The following is a 21,596-nucleotide window of genomic DNA, read 5'->3' as shown; positions in this document are numbered from 1 at the left end:
GCTCACCTTCCCTCACCTTGCAGGTGACCTGAGCCAGTATTGGTCAGGGTGGCCCTTGCCTCTGCTGGGCCTGCCCACTCTGTTTTGCTGCTGTCCAACATAGGCCCTGACCTGGCAGGTCCTGGGGTGGCTCCAGAGCTGTCCCCTGCCCACCATGGTGGGACCGAGTGGGTGGGCAGCACAGCCTCTGTCTCCTCTCTCTGCTTCATTGCTCAGAAGCCACAAGTTAGCAAAGCACAAAACCGCAGCTTGGCAGTGGCACCCCCTCTGTAGCCCTACAGCGCTGGGCAGGGTGTTCTGGAGCTCAGCCCCAGCCACGCAGGGCTCATATCTGACCTCTCCAAACCAGCAAGGCCAAGTGTGCAAGACACCCAGCACAGGCCTGAGCCGAGTTCCCACTGCCCTTGCACCTGTCCCTGGCTGGATGGGCAAAGCTGGGCCCGCCTAACACCCACCCTGACTCCTGCCTGGCACTTAGGAGCAAGTGGGCCTTCCCGCCAGGTCTGGGAGCAGCGTGACCTGGGAGGAGAGGGCCTGTCTGACTCTCCGAGCCTACTCGCCTATCTGTGCAATGGGCAGAAGGTTCCTGTCCCCCAGGGCCACCCGGAGGGAGCCTGAGGCAGGTGGCCTGTGCTCTTTGGAGCCCAATAAGCACTTGCTAGAACCACCAGCAGCAGGCAACACAGGCCGCATGCCGCTGGCTGCAAGCCTCTGCTCTGGGAGACCTGAACTTCAAGTAGGAGAATCCTGGGCTGGGCTCTGCCTCAGTGGTAGAGCACTTGCCAGCACCACCATAATTAAAAATGATTTTAAACCAATGAGACTCCTGTTCTGTGTGTACTTGCCTGCCCCTCTATTTCTGACCCATGTCCAGAGGCCAGCGACTCGAGTAGCCATCCAGATGGATTGTCCCTGTCTCTGGCTGCTTCTGTGCCTCTAGTCTTGGGCTGAATAAAACCCCTGGGGCAGCACTGGGGCCTGGAAGGGTCTCTGTTGAGGGTCAGGAGACACTTTCCTCTCTCTGCCACCGATCCTCTTCCCGACCTGGGCGAGACCGTTGTCCTCTCTGCCCCGTCCGTGCAGCTGGGACTCTGGTCTGAAAGGCTACTGGAGAATTTTGCCTCCTGGGTAGGTGAGTCTCCAACACGAGACCCACACACAAGATTTCATGATGTGCGTCTCACCTCTCCCTGAAAGTTCTCGCTTTTGGCTGGGCGAGGTGGCGTGCGCCTGTAATCCCAGCAGCTTGGGAGGCTGAGGCAGGTGGATCACAAGTTCAAAGCCAGTCTCAGCAAAAGCCAGGCGCTAAGCAACTCAGTGAGACTCTGTCTCTAAATAAAATACAAAATAGGGTTGGGGATTCGGCTTAGTGGTCCAGTGCCCCTGAGTTCAATCCCTGGTACCCCCTCCCTCGCGAAAAAAATAAAGGTATACGAAATAGGGCTGGGGATGTGGCTCAGTGGCAGAGTGCCCCTCAGTTCAATCCCCAGTACCAAAAAAAAAAAAAAGTTCTTGCTTTTGTTAAGTGAGGGCTTGCCATCATCAGCGTGAGGATGGGGACGGAGTGATGTCCCGCCCTTGCTGCCTAGGCAGTGCTCGGACTGGGTATTGCCTCCTCCCAGGGCCTCTCAGGTGTGCCCCTCTGGCCCCTGCCAGCTTGCCGTTCTCCCCGACTGGCCCGTCCCTCTGTGAAGTGCTAGCCGTGTCTTAGTCCTGCACCCCCGTACAGTACGCGGAGTCGAGAAGCCTCAGTGAGGCTTGCCGCATTATCCAGTGAGTGAAAGTCCCCAGTTATCCGGATTGTTCTCTTGGCCAGAAAGCCCAGTTTTCTCAGCTTATGGGCTTCGCTCAGTTATGTTCACTTGCTGGAGTTTTGCTCAGCATATAGGATCTTTTTTCTTTCTTTTTTTTAATTATCTTTTTTGGAAGCTCCATGACCAGGACTGGTTTTTTTATACTTTTGGCCAATCCCTGTCTATCAAAACCCGTGTTTTCTGGCTTGAGTTTTTGTATTTCCTCTATTTGCCTTGTCTGAACAGCTATTTTTTTTCTCCTCTTTTGGATCCCATATAGTAAGTAATTACACTTCTCATTTTATTTGATTTCTTATGCCAAAAAGACAGGGAGGGCTTAGTAAATATACTGCTTCAGTTGTTCTTTGCTTTGTTAAGTGTTTTTACCTCTGTGGATTCGATTTTTAGCTAGCTTTTCTACTGCCTGAACCTCAGGCCTCAAACCTTCTTCCTGCTTGCTTCGTGGCCATGTGTCCACTAGGACGGCTCTGTGTGGTAGTACATGTTGCTTACTGCACAACTTGAGCCTAGCACTCCCTCTGTAGTTCCCACAGATGATAATTTTTTGGCAGATGGTGCACAACATTTGAGGAAGGGCCCAACACCCACCCTGTTCTTGCCTGGCACTCAGGTCAGTCTCCTCATTGTAATTCTCAGAACCACCCTGAGGACGAAGAGTAGGGCTGTCATTGCCTCGCTGCTCTGGCTGAAACTTGGAAGTCACCTTGACTCCTCCTCAGGACTGCTGACCATGACATTGGGCTTCCATCCCCAGTGCCCTAACCAGCGCACGGCCTGTGGGAGGAGATAGTCAGGGAACTGACAGCTCTGAACTCTGCCTTCTGAGTGTTTCCAAGGCCACCCCTCCTCTCCAGCCACCGTCAGTGTCCTTCCCTGGGGTCTCCCTCCAGCTTTCCCTTTCCTGTCCTCCTTCCACTTGGCCATGCCATGGACCTTAATACCCTCTGCTCCTGTTACCTGCGCCCCTCTGCTGCAGGCTCCTCTGTGGCCCCCACTCCCCACGACCTGGCCTCTGTGGCCCCAGCGGACTCTCGTGTGTGTTGTTTGTGCTCTCTGTTCCCCTCATGGTCCGCCTGGTGAGCGCCTGGGCATCCTGCAAAGTGTGCACCAGCTGGGCTGAGTGGATTGGTGTCCCTTTGCCCTAGTCCCACGAGCACTCTTTCCTGGCACCGTTACAGCCCTGGCCTGGCAAGATGGCAGGGTACCCCAGCCACAGGGGGCCCCGACTCCCCAGTACCCAGCACCTCGTTTGACGTCTAGGAGACATTCCAGAATGCTCCCTGCATGGGTGACTAATAAATGGCAGCTACCCCTGACACAGAGCTGGTAGGCTTTGTGGTTTGGAATACACACTTATGTCTTTGCACTCTGGAAGTGTGACTTGGAAATGTCTTGACACTTGGCTTGAGAAAGAATCGAGTAACACCAGGCTCACAGCTGTGCCTGATCTGACCCCTTGGCCCTTCTCCACCAGTTAAAAGCAGAAGGCCGGGCTGGGCTCTCGGGGCACCTCCTGGACCAGGCAAAGCCACTGGGTCTGAGGACTGCAGTGAGTCAGTGTGCCCACATTGCCGCCCGCCCAGACTCGGCTTCCTGGGAGAATTGGCTCAGAACAGCAGCTTGGGCCAGGCTGCAGGGCCTCTTGGGCAAGACTCTGGGCAGGGCCAGGGGAACGTACGGGCAACCTACGCACCGGCGAGTCTGCAGGCAAATGGGCTCCAGCTTGCCAGGGTGCTGGGGGAGGGCGGAGGGAGGGAGGGCCACCCTTCTGTTGGGTAAACACGGGTGTTCAGGCCTGCCTAGGCACGTCCCGTGCTCTGTCGGTTAAAGGTGCAGGACAGCATTTTACCGAGCTGGGAGTTGCCAGGTGTCAGCGAGAGGGTGACAGGGAGGAACACATGGGAGTCTCAACAAACCTCGCCTAGGACTCAGCTCCTCCAGCCCTGGCTGGAAGCAGAGTAGAGACTGCAGGAGGTTTGGGGGTTCCCGACCAGCCTCTGACTGCTGTCCTAAGCCTCTCTAGCCATCTTTTCTCTGTTGCAATGCTGGCAGCAAACTGAGTCCCCGGGAGGTGAGTGGGTCATGAGCAGGTGCGTGGGCTAAGCCAGGTCTGAGACCAGAGATTCCAGTTAGCTGTCCCCACTGCAAACACATTTTAGTCACACTTGCCTGAGGCAGAGCTCCTATCCTGGGGAACGCCCTTTGTGCACCCGGCATAGAACTTTGGGATCCTGAGATTGTCACAGCAGCCCTCTGAAGTGGGTGGTGTTAGCCCCATTTTTCAGAAGAGGAAGCCGGAGCTCAGAGGGGTGAAGTTGCTTCAGGCTCCTCGACTACCCAGAGGAATCTGGCCCCGTTCTCTTCCCATGAGGTCCCTCCCTGCATGGTCCATGTCTGTTGGTCCAAATGAATGACCTTAGTGGCACAGCTGCCTGCCCCTGCTCTGTGACAGGATAGCCACGAGCAGGCGCCTGGGCCAGTGCTGTGCTGGGGGAGGTGAGTGGCAGCCTCGGGGCATCCGGCAGAGTTCACAGCCACAGAAGGGACCCTCTTCACGGTCCACGGCTGGAACATCTGCACGGTTGGTTCGCTCTGTCCCCACCCAGCTGGAGCTGAGCAGGCCCTACTTCATTAGCCCCTGGTGCTTGTGTAAACAGATTTAGGGACACTGACATTGACGAAGAAAGCGGGGTGCTACCCATGAACCTGGCTTATTTTCCTTGTCCGTGATGAATCACCTGCTGGTATCATTTGGATTTCTCTGTCTTCTTCTCATTTGGTTTTAGTATTGGAATCTCTGTCTCACTCCAGGGCTAGCATGGACCCTCTCCCGGGGCCCTGAGAACCCAGAGGAGTCCTAGGACTGCGATGGCAGACTAGACCAGAGAAACTGGGGATGTTGGGACCAGAGGGCACAGGAGGGCACCTGCTGTGTGCCCCTGCTGGTGGAACTGCTCCGCAGGGTCTGCTAAATGGGGCTCGCCCAGGCTTGGAGGGCTGCCGAGCCATCGCTTGTATGGGCATGACAAGGCCTCGCTGGCTGCTCCTGGGACAGCTGGCCTTGCAGGACAGAGGCAGACCTGCTCTTCCTTTGTCCCTCTCCCTCAGACCACCTGCTACCTTTTTACCCATGTGTGCCTGTAGGAACTCCTGGTTTGGGGAAGGGAGGGGACAGGTTGCAGAGACAGGACGAGCAGAGTGTGATTTTATTTCCGTGGTTCTCCTTTCAAGCTGTCACAGTAAATCTATTTTACTTGTCGCTTTGTAAATCATTATGCAGGATTAAGGCTTTTACCAGCTCTGAAGGCTTCTGCAGCCTGGACGACCCGTCTCACCCCCATCCTAACTTCCTCTTCCTCCCGCCTGCCTTTGGAGCGTCAGGCTGCTCTGGGCACAGCCCTACTGCCACTTCTTCGGCATGATGAAGTTGGAACGCCAGTGGGGACAGGGGTCGAGGCCCCGTCCTTGAGCCTAGCTGCCCTGCTTTACAGATGGGAGAACAAGCAGGGGAGAGAGGGGCACGGGCCGCATGCTTTCCATGCTCCGCTTCTTCAGAGGCCCTGAGTGGGGCACGGGGAAGCTGCAGAAAATGACATGGTGTGGCATAGTGGAGCTGAAGGGGTCATCCTCATCACCAGGGCAACCTGGGACTCCCGTGCCTGTGGCAGGACTGCTTGGGACCCTGAGGGGCTCCAGCGTGGAAGGGGAGACATGCTTGGGTCAGCAGAAGGCCTTCTGTCTCCTCCAGGGAGGGGGCCCAGGGGCTGCAGCGGGCCTGGGACACGCACTGGGGGGACAGAGCTAGAGGTGGGGGTGTGAGAGGAGGCGCCACACTGGCATGTAGGACCCCATTTATTTATTTCTCCAGAAGTCTGTGCCCTGCTCCAGAGAAGGCTTTGCGATGCAAGAACAATGGAACCATTGGCTGAGATGTTCGGAGGCGCGGGGAGGCCAGGCTGCTAGGCCAGGAGCCAGCATGTGCAGCGGGGCATTTCCGATGGCTGGTCCATCTGGAGAGGCCTGCTCAGAGAAACAGAAAACAAAAAGGTGCCCACCCACGAGCTGACACCGTGTGGGAGCCCAGGCAGTGGGAGCCCGCCCTGAGGAACCCGGGACGTAGGTGCTGGGCAGCCCGCCCAGCTTTTATCTGGCTGCCTTTTTGGGGGCATACATTGCCTTGCCCCAGGCCCAGGGCTCCCTTCTTCTTGCTGGGGGTCTGGTGCTGCCTGCTTCTTGTCTGCTAGTAGCATCCTAGCCTTGGGGGCCAGCATACACCCACCTGCTTCACCCCTGCCTGCCCGGCCTCCTTTGTCCTGAACCCTGCTCTATAGTCACTGCAGTTTCAGTTTAAGAGGGGACTGGCCAGCTGGAGCACCTCTGCAGGCAGGACCCTGTGGAGAAGCCACCTTGGGACTGTTTACTGCCATGCCCTCTCTGCTTCTGTGGCCATAGCCTGGCCATGTGGCTGGCAACCGTCGACTTTTTTGCAGTTTCTAGACTTGAGAAGGCCAGAACCTTATCTCTGTCTCCCCTAGCACAGGGGTCGTCAGAGCACAGGCCAAGATGATATTTCTTAAATGGAAGGATGGTCAAAAAAAAAATGCTGAGACCCTGACTTCAAGGAGTTTCACAGTGTAATTTGGAAACTAAGTGCGACTACTTGGCAGAATAGGAAAGTCAATAAAGCGCTGAACACTCCGGCGAAGTTCTGAGGGCCCGGAGTGATCTGGAGGACTGCTTGGAGGAGGGCGCATTTAGGGCCGTGTTGAAGGTGCAGAGGCTTTGGCTCCAACACGGCAAGGAGGAGGGGGAGGAGAGGTCCGTCTTTCAGTGGAAGGGCCTGAACACAGGACCGGAGGCGTGTGTGCCCATGTGCTTGGGGGCAGCACAGCCAGTGCCCGTGCGCTCCAGGGGAGTCACTGTGACCAAGCCTTTGGGATGGCCAGGCTCCTGAGAGAATGCCAAGTTTGGATGGGGGAGATGAATGATGGCCGCGGAGGGGGACTGAGCAGGGAGGGCAGGACGGCGGTGTTTAGGAGATTAGTCTGGCGGCAGGGAGGAGAAGATGGAGCCCTGTTAATTACACAGGTAGCGCGGTCCCTAGGGTGCCTTCAGGACCAACCAACCTCCAGGGCTGGGTGGGAGGATGACGGGGCGGGGCCTTCCTTCACCCCGCCCCCCATGCTGCCTCAGGAGCAGGCCACAGAGGCTGGGGGATCCTGAAGGTCTGGCCTGGTGCAGGTTCAGCCTGCCGCTCCTCTGATGTCGGGCCTGAGCCTCCGTCCTCAAGATGGGAGAGTCTTGTGGGCCCTCCTGCCTGTCCCCAGGAGGAGTCAGTGGAGCACAGAAGGGAAGTCCTTCATGGGCTAACATTGCCAGGTTTCATCCTGTGCTGAGAAATCTGGCCAGCCTGGTGGCGACCATGAGTGACCCCTGACCTCCCTGGGTTTTCCTGATGAGAGGCAGTCCAGGGATCCAGGTTTGGTCGTCCAGCCATGTGACCTTGGGCCAGTCACCCTCTTCCGGGCCTGGGCTTCCTCCTCCCTGAGCGGGTCCGTCCTCATGACTCCTGCCACCCTGGCTCTCGGTGAGTGTGCGCTGGTGTGCTGGGACAGCAGGCCTGGGTGGCCATCAGGGGCATCCCTCTGCAGGCAGGGCTCCAAAGTGCCATTGCCGTGACAGTGCTGCAAGGCCAGCTTCTGAGCCTTGGGACCTCAGCCAAGAGGTTCCAGTGAACCTCTTGGCCTCCGGCGACTTCTAGGGCCATTTTGTATTCACTTGCACTTCCTGCATACTCCCAGAAGCCCCTTATCAGATCCCTGTAAGCCCCCCAGCAAGCCTTGCACAGGGCATGTGCCTTTAAATGAAGCTTGGCGTGGACACCCGCTGCAGAGGGGTGGTCAGGTAGCTTGCTTTCCCATAAGGTGGAGTTGGGGTTTTTGTAAAGAGCGAGTTTTGTTTTTCTGATAAAAGAAGCTTTTGAGAGAGTGGGGAGACAGTACTGGAAATAGCACCCCCAAAGCTGTTTGATCATGATGCAGGCAGTGGAGGAGCAGAGCAGCTACTGAAGGGTGGAGGCAACCGAGGCTCAGAGTCAGAAAGGACCGTCCTGAAGCCATCCAGCAAGAGAACAGACGGATGGCAGGTCCAGACTTCAGTTAATGATGACAATTATTTTGTCATTCCTAGCCTCCACTGCCATGTCCAGGAGCCTTCTTAGGGTCTTTGCACTGTGCCAAGCAATTTTTGTGCATTATGTCATTTAATTCTTCAGTGAACCCTAAGAGGGAAGCACTATTTGGATTCCCTTTTTATACACCAGCATAAAGTGTGTGGTACACAGAGATGAAGGCTGCAGAGCTACACCGTGGTGGTGGCTGGATTTGAATACAGGCTTTGGGGTTCAGAACCTTTTCTCCCACTGCCTTTGGCTGCTCCCAGGCCTCTGGGCCTGGGCCTGTCCCTGAAGGAGTGGAAAGATATCTTCCTCTTTCCAGGAGGTCTGGGTGCAGCACACTGTCTATAATGGAGAGATAAAAGTGCCTGTTTGGGATGATTTTTATCAGCTCGACCAAGCCAGTTTGACTTACAGGAAGAAGTCAATTTGCATTTGGGGAGAGAAGCTGAATGCGGGGCCACAGTGAGCGCTGGGTGGATTTATAAATAAACAGTCGGCTGAGGGCATTGTCTGTGCCCAGCCGTACAATGCTGGGCTCGTATTGACACCACAGCCCTGTTCTGCACGTCACAGCTGCCCTTTGGACAGAAAGGCCTGCTTGAGTAAGAGAAGGCCGCTGGAAATGCCAAGGAACCCGTCCTCAGACCTGGTGTCCCCGGGCACAAGCCGGCCGGGTGAGTCCGGCTGCAGCCGGGTCTGTTTATCCAGGCTCCTGGCTGGCACAGGGCGCCAGGTGCGGAGCGCGCCAGCGCTGTCATGGGGACAACGTGGGGCTGCAAGTTCTAGAGCTAGGCAGCTTCTGCTGGCCTCACAACCCCCAGGGACCACTCAAGCCAGGTCCCAGGAGCCTGGAGCCGGTTGCTCAGTGGTTACCAGCCTCCAGAGCTGAGGCCTGGGTTCAGACCCTGTAGCTGCCACCAGGAGGTTCTTTTCTTGAGGCTTAAGTCCTGGGCCATCTCACGGGTACTACTCACTTTCCAAGTCACACCGAGAATGAAGTCAACAGCAGGTGTGTCAGGTATGCCCGCCCTGCCAGCAGGGTGGGTGATCTGGGACAAGTCCCAGGCCTCCCTGGGCCTCACTGTCCTCCTCAGAAAGGGGAGGGGCTGGAAGCTAGTCAGAGGCTTGGGACCCTTGGGCCAGAGGGGCTGCTGCCCTGCACAGGGTGCAAGAGCTCCAGCTCTGGGCCCAGCCTGGATTCACACCCCTGTCTTCATCCAAGGGACCTCATGCATGGGATGTCCCCTCTCCACCTCAGTTTTCATGGATGTAAGGTAGGGACAACTGGGGTTGTTAGGACAATGAAATATAATAATATGTGGTAAGTGCTCAGCATAGAGCCGGCCCCGTGGTGAATGCTCATGAATAAATTATGTCAGTAATATTTATTTCAGGGAAAAAACCTATTTTCAAGTCAGAACACTATCTATTAAATCACGTATTCTGATTTAATTCCAGATGGTACTAAATAACAATAATAACTATAATGCCACTAGTTAGAAGACGGCCCCTATGGGGACCGTTTCCTTGCCCTGCACGCTTCCTGACGGTGACCCTCACTCAGAGCAGACCCTGACTTAGCCGGCTCTCGCTGGCTTCCTGGGTTTCCTGGTGTCCAGATGCCCTCTCTGGTTCTATAAGATGGTTTAGCCTTCCTGTCTGGCTGTTCAGAGTTGCTCCGCCCGCCTTTCACTGAGCCTAGCCCGCCACCTGGGGCCTGGAATGCCCAACCAGTGCCCAAGAGAAGGGTGTGTGGTACCTGTTCACCCAGAGATGCCCCCAGACCCCTGCAGCACTGGGGCACAATGAGCCTCCCTCAGAGCTCAGTCCACATCATTCCAAGCATTTCCAGAGTCCCTGTCTTGGGGCTGCCAGGATCTCTGAATCTCAGCGCAGTGTAGACCACCGACAGAGCTCTGTAGAGGTACCTTGGGTGGATTCTGGTCATGATGATTTAGGGATTCATCTCCTGTGTTGCTGAACCCGAAGGTCCTGAGAGACAGCAGGGGCCGCAGGCTCTAATGCCTGTGTTTGCAGAGGAGGAAATTGGGTACAGAGGAGCTCAGTTATGCGCTTTGCCCAAGTGGTGGGGCCAGGATTTGAACCAGACTCCTGGCCTGGCCTTGAGACCTCAGTTCCCAGCAGCCCTGCTGCCTTGGATGTCCTGAAGAAGCTGAGTGTGTGGGATAGGTCAGGGGAGCAGGAGCTGAGTCTGGAGAGACAAGCATTTGCACAGGGAGCAGAAAGCGAGAGGGCTTCACAGAACTTCTAGAAGTGGGGTTTCAGGCATGGCAGAGATCACTTGGCTCTGAAAGCCTACTGTTTTCTCCAGCACTTCTTGACCCAAGATGCTGCCTTTGGGGATCTGTAGCAACTGGCTTATCCAGTCTTTGCCTACTCTCAGACTTGAGCATGGGGGCCAGAACCCTGCTAGCTTCTAGGGTCAGGATGGTGACCAGAACAGATAAGATCCCTGCCTGCAGGGAGCCAAAGGAAGAAGATGAGTCAACAAGTCAAACCAGGGACACCTTTATTAAGCAGAAGTGCCCAGGAAGAAACGAACAGGGTGCAGCCTGGAAAATTCCAGGAAGTGGGTGTCAGGGCCTCAGACAAGGAAGGCCTTTGCGGGAAGGGACGTGAAATGGTGGCAAGTGAGGAGATGAGGAGAGAGAGCCTGTGGGCAGAGGAAACAGCCTCTGCATGGGCTGAGAAGTTCAAAAGAAGCTTCAGTGTCCGGGGGACAGCAGGCAAGGGACAGAGCAGCTGGAGATGAGGCAGGCACTGCACATACCCCTCAGTACTACCTGTCCCAGGAGAGCCAGCGGGGCTGCCAGGTGAGGGCCTAGGTGTGGACCTGCCCATAGCTGCTGGTGGGTTTCTCGTGGGACCAACTCCCTGCCCCAGCCAAAGGGCACATGATGGTGACATCCTTGGCTATTTCTGCCTCCCGCCAGCCGCCTCCATCTTTGCGGCATGAAAGGGAGGCCTGGCCCCAGCTTTTGATACCACCTGCTAGTTCAGTGGCGCCTGCAGTCATGGAGGGAGGAGGAAGTGTTGGGGGAGGGGTGCAAGGGCTGTGGCCAAGGGTCTTGAGGTAAGGGCAGGGTCTTTGGCCCGGGCTCACCCTGGCCCTGTACCCTTCATTTATTTACTCTGATTCTTGCTCAGACCCTGGTAGCAAGCTGCCTGGAATGAAATGTGAAGAACTCAAGATGATAATGAAATCAATTGGACTGTTTCCCCAGTAATTCTAGAGACTGATGCATCATTAATGTTGGTAATACAGTGCCTGTCAGATCACAAACTTCTCAATAAATGTGCAGCTGGCAAGCTCTGATAGAAATTGGAGGCAAGCAGAGAATGAGATTTGGGGCCTTTGATATATGGGGTGTCAGCGGCACGGTGAAGTTTTTATCAATTTCTGTCACTTTGGGCTTTTGTGCTCACTACATATGTGGTCTTCATGGCACCTCTCTGTGGGCTGCTCAGATGCTAACTGCCCACCCCAGCTAGTGTGAGGAAGAGGGGCCGCAGGAGGGGCCTTGGCACCTACTCGGAACCTTCTATGGGGCCTCATTACCAGGAGCTTCTTGGGCCAGTGTGGACAGGCAGAGCCAGAGGCCTTTGAGCCCGATCCCTTGGGTCATTTAGCCAATCTGCAAGGAACTGTGTGAGTCCGTCCCCTTGGGCCCCCCAGGTACCCTGATGGAAGCCTAGGCCATAGGGCTGTGAGGACTGGTCATATGGTCATTTTTGCCTAAGGGTCAAGGGTCAGAGGGAAATGGATGACTTGTTGGAACTTGCATGGAAGTGTACATGGCAGACTAGGGGAAGGACCTACTAGATGGGGGAGCTGCATAGGCCCAGGCACGGAATCCTGGGTGAACCCTAAAGTTTATGAGGGAGGGAGGAGTTTGACCAGGCTGGACGCCAGTGCCACTGCAGAGAAGGTAGAAGGTTTGGGCACAGCTTAACAGAGTGCACGGGCCCTGGAGCCAGCATGCCAGCCTGCCTCCCAGCTCCTGTGCTCGCCACTGGGCACCCTTGAGCCAACTACTCAACTGCTCTGTGCCTCCCTTTGCCCATCTCTTAAGTGGGTGTAGAAATGGAAGGACCTACCTTGAGGGCTCTTGCGAGCCTGAGGGAGTGACTGTCCCTGTGACGTCCAGACTCGCAGAGCTGGCCGGAAGCAGAGCCGGGACTGGAGCCTGCCTCTCCAGGCTGCTGCTGGGGCTGGGTCAGTGGGCCCTGGGTGCTCATGTGAAGAAAGAGGCATGGGGAGGGACTTCAGCAGACAGGCCTTTGAGGTCACTGTCATCAGCAAGGATGTAAATTACCTGGGGAGGGATGGATAATGAGTGAGCATTGGCTTTGCTGTCGTAGTTGTGTGGTGGCTGGAGAAGCAACCACTTAAGGGATTTGTGTGGGCTCCTAGAATTTGGCTGGAGAAAGGTGACAGTGAGTGGCAGATGAGGTAAATGGAGGCCACATTGCGGGCAAATCCTAGAGGGGGCTAGAGTTTGGGCGTTCTTGGCTGCATCCCCTCAGGGAGCTGCCCTGAGAGGCAGTAAGGCCCACACTCACCCTTGACATCCACTCTGGAGTCCTGGTCACTGGAAACCAGAGTGAGAGGAACACGGGCAGCAGGGAGGACCGTGCTGGGCACTGGGGCAGGGGTGGCATTGCTGACCTGCTGGGGCCTCCAGTGAGGGCCACCTGAAAGTGAGTGTGCCAGTGCTGGGGCCCTCTGGGCAGAGTCCCCAGGCTCCTCCAGCCTGGGGTGCTCCTGGTTCTCCCCAGGCTGCCTTTGAGGTGCTCCTCCCTCCCAAGGCTCCCTGGGACTGGCTCTGCATCCGTGTTTACCAGTCCAGAAGGGCGGCCTGTGAGGCCCCCTGGGGCCTCAGGAAAGAGGAAGGATCTTAGATGAGGTGAGGAAAAGACCCGGGGCCACTCTGCTGCTCTGCTCTGCCAGCAAGAGGCTGCTTCCCGGCCAGGTCTGCCCCTACCAAGCCTCCCTCTGTGCTTCCCTGGACCTCCGTGGCCCCCGGGGGCCTCTCTCCTACTGCTGAGCTTGGGACCCTGACTTGTCCTGGTCCTGCAGTCCCCAGGTGAGAATGGGGCATAGTTGCTGTGGGTGTGCTGGGAGGAGCCATCCGACCCCCCTTTCCGCCCCTGGTCACGGAGGCGGTTGGAGCACCGTGCTTCTGTGGTCCTCCCCCTGTGGGACGCATCACCACTGTTTATGTGACCTGAACACACACCCAGCCCCTCTGAGTGTCTCCAGAGCAAGGACCCTCGGGCCCATGTGCCCTTGGGTTTGGGCCAGGGAGGGACCCCTGATGCTCAGGACAACTCTGACCTTGAGTTCAGGCCCTGGGTGATGTTCCTGGTCTAATCCAGGAACTCAGAGCCTCACTAGGGAACAGGCCAGGAACTTATGGCACGAGGGCCTGCTGGGTGGAGACAAGAGCCCTGCCAAGGGGAGCGTCCAGGGGGCAGGCTTAGGTCAGCCTGCAGTGGGAGGGCATTCATGGAGGGCTTCCCAGAGGAGGTGACCTTTGGGCTCTATCCCAAAGGATGTCAGGACACACTCAACACAAAGTGGGAAGGGGAGGGCATCAAGCCTGCCAGAGGCAGGAAGGCAGGAGCTCCCCAGGGGCCCGAGCACATCCCAAGGGCCCTGAGTGCCCACGTTGCCTTGGAGTGCACGGTCAGCAAGGAGCGCTGTCAGTAGATCTAATTTGTGATCCACACAGCGGCTGCTTGAATGCTGTTCTCGTGCAGACTCGTGAGCCCTTCCGTGGTCTGGGGAGGGGGCATTAGGCCACCGCTGGCCAGCTGGGCACAGGAGAAGGGGCCAGGGCAGTGCTGCAAGTATCATATGGCTGGAGTAGGTGGGTGGTAGCTAGGAGGGGCACTGGGTGCTGTGAAGTCCCGAGGGAGTGAGTTCAAGTGCCGTGTAAGTGCCCTCGGCCACGGGGCTTCTGCAAACAAGACTCCTGGTGCTTGGCGACCATGCAGCTACAGGCAGGTGCATTGAGAAGCGTGGCTGAGAGCTACACATCCAAGGAGGAGCAAAGAGGCTGGACCTTCGGGGCTCCCCAGAGGACAGGAGGCTCCCAGGAGGAGAATGGAGCCGGTTGTGGATCGTAGAATCTGGAAGGGGCGAGGAGAGAGGAGGACCGAGCGCTTCCCTCGAAGGTGATCTGGCACAACTTGGCCTGGGCCTCCTATGCAGCCCTGTTGGAGGGGTGAGGAGGGCGAGGGCCTGGCCCTCGGGAGCTACGGATGGTCTGATGGAGAGGGGCACACAGTGCAGGCACGAGGCGGCGCTCACTCTGCTGGAGAAGTGGGCACTGAGGGAATTCCCAGTCCAGGTAGCGAGGGACGGAAATGGGAGGCAGCAGGAGCAGCATGGCCAGGGGCACAGACTGCCAGAGGGACGTTGTCCGAGGGGCGCGGCTCCCGAAGCCAGGCCAGTGGCGTGGACTTCGCTCCTGTCTAGGGCAGCAAGCCAGCCAGACTTCCCAAGCAGAGAAGAGAGGCCGGGGCCCCAACATCCTGGGCTGCCAAGGTCCTCCACCCAGCGCACGTTTGGTCAGGGCTTGCTGGCCACTTGCAGCCCGAGGAGGGTGACCAGGCCAACCCTCTGACAGCCCGTGTCTCTTAATGGCACGGCATTTGCGGGAGCCATTGTGTCAGGGGAGAGCTGTTTGCTGAGGGAGGGGTACGCTCTAGGCAGGCGACAGGCACCTGCCCCTCCGGTGTTAAAGTCCACCTGAGTGAACCAGGGCAGAGAGGGAGGGAGGAAGGCGGTGGCCTGATGACAGCTGTCCTGGCAGGTGTGCCCTGTCATCTGGCATGAAGACAACCATGGGGACTGGGGACTGGCACCATTTCTCACATAGCCCCCTGCCCCAAATGCACATGCTGAGATGCACTGTCAAACCTTCACACTGAGAATGTGATGGGAGGAGCAGCTCCCATCACAGGTCGGTTGGTCAGTTACCAACCGACCTGGAAGACGGAGACCAGAGAGGGGAGGTGGCCTGCCTCAGGTCACACAGCAAGTTGGACTTCACCTGACGTCCAGCCTCCTGGTTGCTACTACAGCCACTGTGGCCTCAGAACAAACTAGCTGGGCCCCTGCATGGCTGGGGACCTGGCTACCTTTTCTATATTTCCTGCTTTTGGAAGGCCCGTCTCCTAACAAATATTCTGCCTACACAGAATTACAAGTTCGTTCCATGTTTCGTAACCTATCTCCACCTGAAGGCAGCCCAAGACCACAGACTCAGAAAGTCCTGCTCCTTGTCTGCGTTGGACCCCAGAGGCACAGCGGGGGCGCGTGGATCGTGGTAGAGTTCCTGAGCCCCTCTGACAGAGGCAGAAATCCCAGCTCTGGAAGTGTGTAAACACAGTTATTTTTAGCCCTCAGAGGGCTGTGGGTGCAGCAGCGTGACCCGAATTTGGCTCGGCCATGGTCCTGCCCCTCCCAGGAGAGGAGGTGGCTTTGCCCCCTGCACCTCCCCTCCCCCGCCAGCCTCAGGGCAGCTCAGTGAGTTCCAGAACCACTAAGAAAAGGAACTGGGCCCGGGCGGGGCTGGGGGGCGTCTCGGCAAGAGTGCCCAGGGCTGCGGCCAGCTCACAGGGACAGGATGTGGTTTTCAGAGAGGCGACATTTCACGCTGCAGGAGAAATGCTGGAGCTGGAGTTTCCTGATTTTTTCTTGGTTCCTCCTTCTCGGCTCCTTTTGCCCTCCTGACCTGGCCGGAGCTGAGGCCTGGGCAGTACCAGGAAGGAACTCTGGCCCAGGTGGCAGGAGGCCGGCGTTGCTGTGCGCCATGCGTGTGTAGCACCTCTTGAGGTCCCCGGGCCCCTGGGGGGAGTGGACTACTTTCCAACCTGACAGGGAGGGGTGGGCGGGGCACTGATGAGATCATGGGGACGCGTCCCCTCGTTCACACAGAGCACGCTGAGCGTGAATTTTGTAGCAACTGCTCTTCTCGACACTGGATGTGAAGCAGGAAACCGCGCGGACAATGTGCCAGCCCCGCGGGGTTAACATCATTGGGCGGGGATGGGGTGGGAGCACAGTGGAGCAGAAAAAGTGCATACTTAAGCAATAATCAGCTTGCAGATGGATAATATAGGAAACAATATCAAGTGTTGTGTTACAGAGTGACGGGGTAGGGGTGGCATGTGTGTATTAGACAGGGACCAGCAGCAAGAACCCCTTGAGGGTAGGAGATGGTGAGAGAAGAGCAAGTTCAAAGGCCCTGGGGCAGGACTACTCTCAGCATCTGAGGACGGCAGAGAAACTACTGGAGGGGGCCAGAAGTGAAGGGAAAGAAGGTGCACATGGTGAGGCGGGTGGGGCCAAAAGCACAGGTGGACGGTCCCTGGGGATGGGGGTGGAAAGCTTTACTTTAGGGTTGCCAGGAAGAGGGAAAGGGACGTGACAGCAGGAGCCAGCAAAGGAGCTGGCGGGAAGCGGGCCAGCGAGCACGCAGGGAGGTGCGCCCTGGCGGTGACTGGGGAGTGTCAGCCCTGACTTTGGGGTCTGACACCTGGGCTGCTGGGGGCAAAGGGCAGGTGACGGGGGACAGTGGAGGGCAGAGGGAGAACAGGATTCAGGGGAGGGCAGGCAAGGCAACGGCATCCTGCACATACACATGATCGCTGACACCTGAGCGGGAGGGAAGTCCAGGGGAGTGGCCGCATGGGTCCCACCAGGTCCCCGGCTGGCACGGCCCTGCTCCCTGGGGCTCTCTGCCAGCCCACGACCAGGCCGTGTGGGCAGTGCACCCTCGGGGCCTGGCCTGGAGTTTTGTCCCAGTGCACCATGGATGCGGGCCTTCTGTGCCGCAGTGCGGAGACTGGCCTGGTGGGCAGCAGGTTGCAGCCTCGGCGCAGAGGGGTCCGAGGCTCTGCTGCAGGGCTGGGCCTGGAGCAGCATCTGCTGCCAGCTGACCCGAGCCTGGGGTGTCACTCCCCAGCCGCATTCTCAGCAGGATTGGCCTCTTATGGTGAAGGAGCAGCTGTCCCTCGTGTGCCTGGACTGGAGCTTGAAGGCCAGAGGGAGTAGCAACACGTTTTGGGAGCTACTTTCGCCGTAGACCTGGTTTCCTGCCTTACCTCCTCGTGCACTGAAACCCTGAACGTGTCCACACCCTTCATCTAAGACCCCAGGATAGAATGGAAGGTCCTCAGGGTCCCCACATGAGACGCTGCGTTTGGTTATGGAGCTTCGGCATTGAGACTGTCAGGGACCCGCGCAGGGCCCCAGGGAGCTGGTGAATGTGGCATAGAGGCCACATCAAGAACGGTCAACAGAAGTGAAGTGGGGTCGCCAGGTTGCCTGCAGAGGGCTGAATGCCGTTGTGGCCTCCAGAACACTTGACTTTGTCAAAGTCTCAGTTTTGCCATCTGCAGATTGGGGGTAAATACAGGTGCTGCGCAGCCAGCCCAGCACCTGGTGGTAGAATGTCTTCCCTTTCTGGTGGCCGCCGCCTTCTCTTCCTGCCTTCTCTTTCTGTCCTTCTCCACTCTGCAGCTGGAATCCGAATCTTAGGGGAAAGCTCTGCTGCTGTGGGGGCTTCCTGTGAGAGTCACAGTCCCCGGCCTGGGAACCCTTCCAAACCTAACTTGGAGGCCATGAATCTTACCATGGCCTTGGGGATTGACCTGCTGGCTGCGGCTCTGAGCATCGGCCTGAGGTGTTGCTCGTAGGGGCATGTCGGGGTGTGAACCAGAGGCAGCAGTCAGCTCTGAAGTCCTGCCAGCACCGCGTCTTATTTCTCAAAGAAACGACAGGCTTCCACTTCCTATCAGCACTGATGTGGTTGCTGTTGTATTGTTGTGGGGTGTGTGTGTGTGTGTGTGTGTGTGTGAACTGCTTTGGGTTTCAGAGCTGTGGTGGAAAGTGAGGAAAATAGCAGATGCTGGATCCAATTGCCACCAAACTGTCTTGAAATGCTATAAATATTTTCTAAAAGATGAGCTTCCCAAGCCCAATGTGTTAGTTATCTCTTCCCTGAGAAGCTGATTTCTGAAAATTAAGACAAATAACCTCTTAAATCACAGCTGTTAACCTCAGGTGTAAAAAACTGTTACCCTGCTAGCCGCAGGTCAGGGTGACTCTGCTCTAAGTGACTCTATGTGACACAGACACGCCAGCGCCAACAGAGAGCACAAGACCTTGTCTTCAGTCAGAAGGCCCCAGTCATTGGCCTGGCCCAGCCCCTCACCGCCGTGTAATCTGGGGCTAGTGGGCCCGCGTCTGTGGGCCTCTTTGTTACCTGTCTCAAACAGAGCCGTCACCTGCCGCCACGTGGAGCCTAAAGCATCCCTGAACCAGCCTGGGAGTGGTTGACACGTGACTGTCAGTCACTGACAGGTGCCTGTCAGCGGTTGACATGTGTTGATCAGGACTGAAATCCCTGTCCCCAGGCCCCTTTGTCCCTCCCCTGTGTGGAGAACAGCCTCCTGTGTCCCAGACCACCACCAATGTCCCTTTTCAGCAGAGGGCCGAGCTGCTGGGGGCCGGAGCCCCTGGCAGGCAGGTGGCACCCCGTTGTGCGTCCTTTCCCTTGCGCTGGCTTTGATGTTGTGCTTGTATTCGCACCGAGTGATGCTAGTTTTGTACGGAAGGTAACTCTAGAAAGTTTTTTTTTTTTTTTTAAATGTATTTCAGCAAAAGTTGTGAGTTGATTTCAAAAAACATACTGAGCTAATGGCCATCTCCGTGGCAGGAGGAAATTGACGAAACCCAGGAAGCCGAGGAAGCCGAGCGCCCTGCCAGCCGTCCTGTGGGAGGCCCTTTCCCTGCGCACAGTGGATGGGGAGGGGGCTGTCGGAAGGACATTTTGGTGACTGTGTTCCACACAGAGGGGCTGCAGAAATCCCTGTCCTGGGCTCCAGCCAAGGAAAGTGCCCTCCTGGGGCGGGGAGCGCTGGTCAGCCAAGAACCCAGTAGGCTTGGTGGCACAGCCAGTGCCCACCGTCCAACCCCGCTGCTTCTCCTCTGAGGTTCTCAAACCCGGGGAACCTGCTAGCTGGCCCCTCCCACTAGACTCCAAGACCCCGTCTCACCTCCTCCAGGTGTGGTCAAGCCCCGTGGATGGCATAGCTGCTCCACTAACAGGGGTGTCCACTGCAGTTTTGTTTGATACTTCAGCAGGGACAGCCTGGAGTGTCCTACAGGAAGGTCATTCAGAGGTCACAGTGGAGCTCTGTAAGCGCCATGGGGCACGGGAAGGGGGCATGCCTGCTTCCTGCGTGAGGCAGGCATGTTCCTTTGTCACTCAGGAGCTCCCCCAGGCTTGAGGCTGGGTCCTACCCCATTGCTCTGCCAACGCTGGGCATGGGGATCAGTGAGCGGTCAGTGGCAGCCTAGAAGCTCCCCCTGGGACTCAGCAGGTGCTTCTTGGGTGGCCCAGGCAGGGGGACACAGGGGGATGTCTGCCCACTGCATTATAGGCCCCAAAGGGATGGCACCCAGCCCTTAGGCTTGGAGAGCCCTCCCATATGGCTAACCCAGGGCTGGACGCAACATAGATGACCATGACTTTACGTGATTGCACAGCCAGGGGAAGAAGCCACAGAAGGACAGCCAGCAGCAGGGGTTTGGGAGATGCCTCAGGCTCTGCCGGGCAAGTACCGCTGCCTCCCCCTCAGGAGTCTTCAGGTGGCCAAGTGCCCCAGATTTTCTGAGACAGTCCTGCTGCCAGATCCTTCATCTGTTGTCCTTGAATGTCCCGCCAGAGCAGGCGGCTGAGCTCTGGTTGGACATCCTGCCTGCTGTATGGATGGCCATGAGCACGGAGCACTCACAGCATGGTCAGGTGCCCACTTGACCACTGCCTTCGAGTCTGGCTAGTGGACCGGCAGCCCCACTTGCCCCTGTCTTACAGATAAGGACATAGAAGCCCAGGGTCGGCCAGTGACTTGTTTGAGGTCACACAGCATTTTAATGCAGATTCCTGGCCTAACCTATTGGCACCCATCTCCCGGCCACTTCACCTTCTATTCCACAAAGATAACTCAAGAGATGTTACGCATCCTGGTATTTAAATGTCACAGACCCATTTCTTTTTTTCATTGGCTTGGAGTTTTTGTAGCCCAGTGGGTGAGACCTCAGAAGCACCAAATGATCTGGTTTGCATTTCAACCACTTCCTGGCTGGCCATGCGACTTTCGGCCACTTTTAATATCTCCTTGCCTCAGTTTCTTCATCAATACATGGGCATAAATACCTCAGGGGTCCATTGTAGGGACTCCTGGGGCTCACAGTTCCTGGGTCAGAGAGGGGGTCTGGCGGGCCCCTGGTGGTCTTCTCCCTTCATCAGGCGAGCTGCAGAGGCGGATGGTCAGGAGCATCTCCCAGTATAGAGTGGGGTGTGCCCCCCAAGACAGAGAAAGAGCGTCAGATGGACAGGCAAGGGCAGAGGTGCCGGGCCTGTGGGGTCGGGGGAGGAGGCAGCCAGGACGGCTGGTCCATCCAGTAAGGCTGCTCGGAGCAGGGCTTTACCTTGGGGGACAGAGAGGGCATCAGGTCAACACAGGGGCTGCCTCAGCCCCGGCACATCGCAGCACGGTGACTCCTCTGGACAGAGGACTGCACCGTGCCACCCCGAGGTGAGGCAGGGGAGCAGAGGGAGGCCCAGTCGGTTTCTCCCAGGGACAGGCTCAGAGCGTCCTGTCAACTGTTCATCCAGCTCCCCACTGTCTGTCTGTCCACCTGCCCCCCTGGCCCTCCTCCCCACATCTGCCTTCCAGGAATCACCATGGACCTGCCCTCAGGCTAGTGTTGACACTTGTTGGCCCAGAGACCCATTTATTCCGCCACCGGGCCCAGTTTTAATCGTGCCGTCCACCGCGAGATCCAGATGGTTCTATTATTAATAGTCATAATTAGTCACAGAGGAGCCTTTCCCTGGGCAGCAGATCCTCAGGACCATCCCGGGAGGCCCTGTTCCTGTCCCCACTTTACAGACAGGGTAGGCAAGGCCAGGGCAGGGAGGTGACTTCCTGGAGGTGAAGCTCAGTGGCCAAGTCTGGTGAGGGACCACGGTATTCCTGCCCAGGAAAGGACTGTCCGTGCCCTAGGGCCCTGGGTGCTGGTTTTTTGGGGGGCAGGACTGTACTCAGGGGATTCAGATAAGCGTGGAGGAAGGAGATCAGAACAGGGTGTGGGGGGAGAAGGGCCAAAGAGAAGAAGGCCTCGTGAGCTAGCAAGACAAGGGGTCTGGCTGAGGTGAGGGCGGGAGGTGCCCTGGGCAGAGGAAGGCCAGATACCAATGTCCTTCCTCCCCCACACACAGGTGGTGGCCAGGGCCTGACGAGCAGCTTCTCCTAAGTGCTGCGTCCCGGGAATTGTGATCTAAATGCTTGCGGTGGGCGGCTTCCTGATTTATGGGGCCACTGTGGACAGACTTGACTACAACAGCATGGCAGCAGTGTGGGGCTCCTCCTCTGATCCACAGATGGCCACCAGCCCACCTGCCCCTCCCTGCCCATCTCCTGGACCCAGCCCCACCAGGACTCCAGTGTGTGCGTGCCCTGGAGCCCACGCCTGGGACATGCACGGGCCCACGTGCTGT

At 57.4% G+C, this 21,596-nt stretch overlaps 1 protein-coding gene across 4 annotated transcripts in view; it reads left to right on the top strand.

Annotated features, from left to right (window-relative positions):
* ZMIZ1 (zinc finger MIZ-type containing 1) overlaps nucleotides 1–21,596 on the top strand; it is a 218,767-nt gene that overhangs the window by 13,785 nt on the left and 183,386 nt on the right. The window lies entirely within an intron of this gene.

The sequence above is a fragment of the Sciurus vulgaris genome, assembly GCF_902686455.1.
Source record: "Sciurus vulgaris genome assembly, chromosome: 4".
Lineage (NCBI taxonomy): Eukaryota > Metazoa > Chordata > Mammalia > Rodentia > Sciuridae > Sciurus > Sciurus vulgaris.
This window is presented reverse-complemented; position numbering and strand designations above follow the sequence as displayed.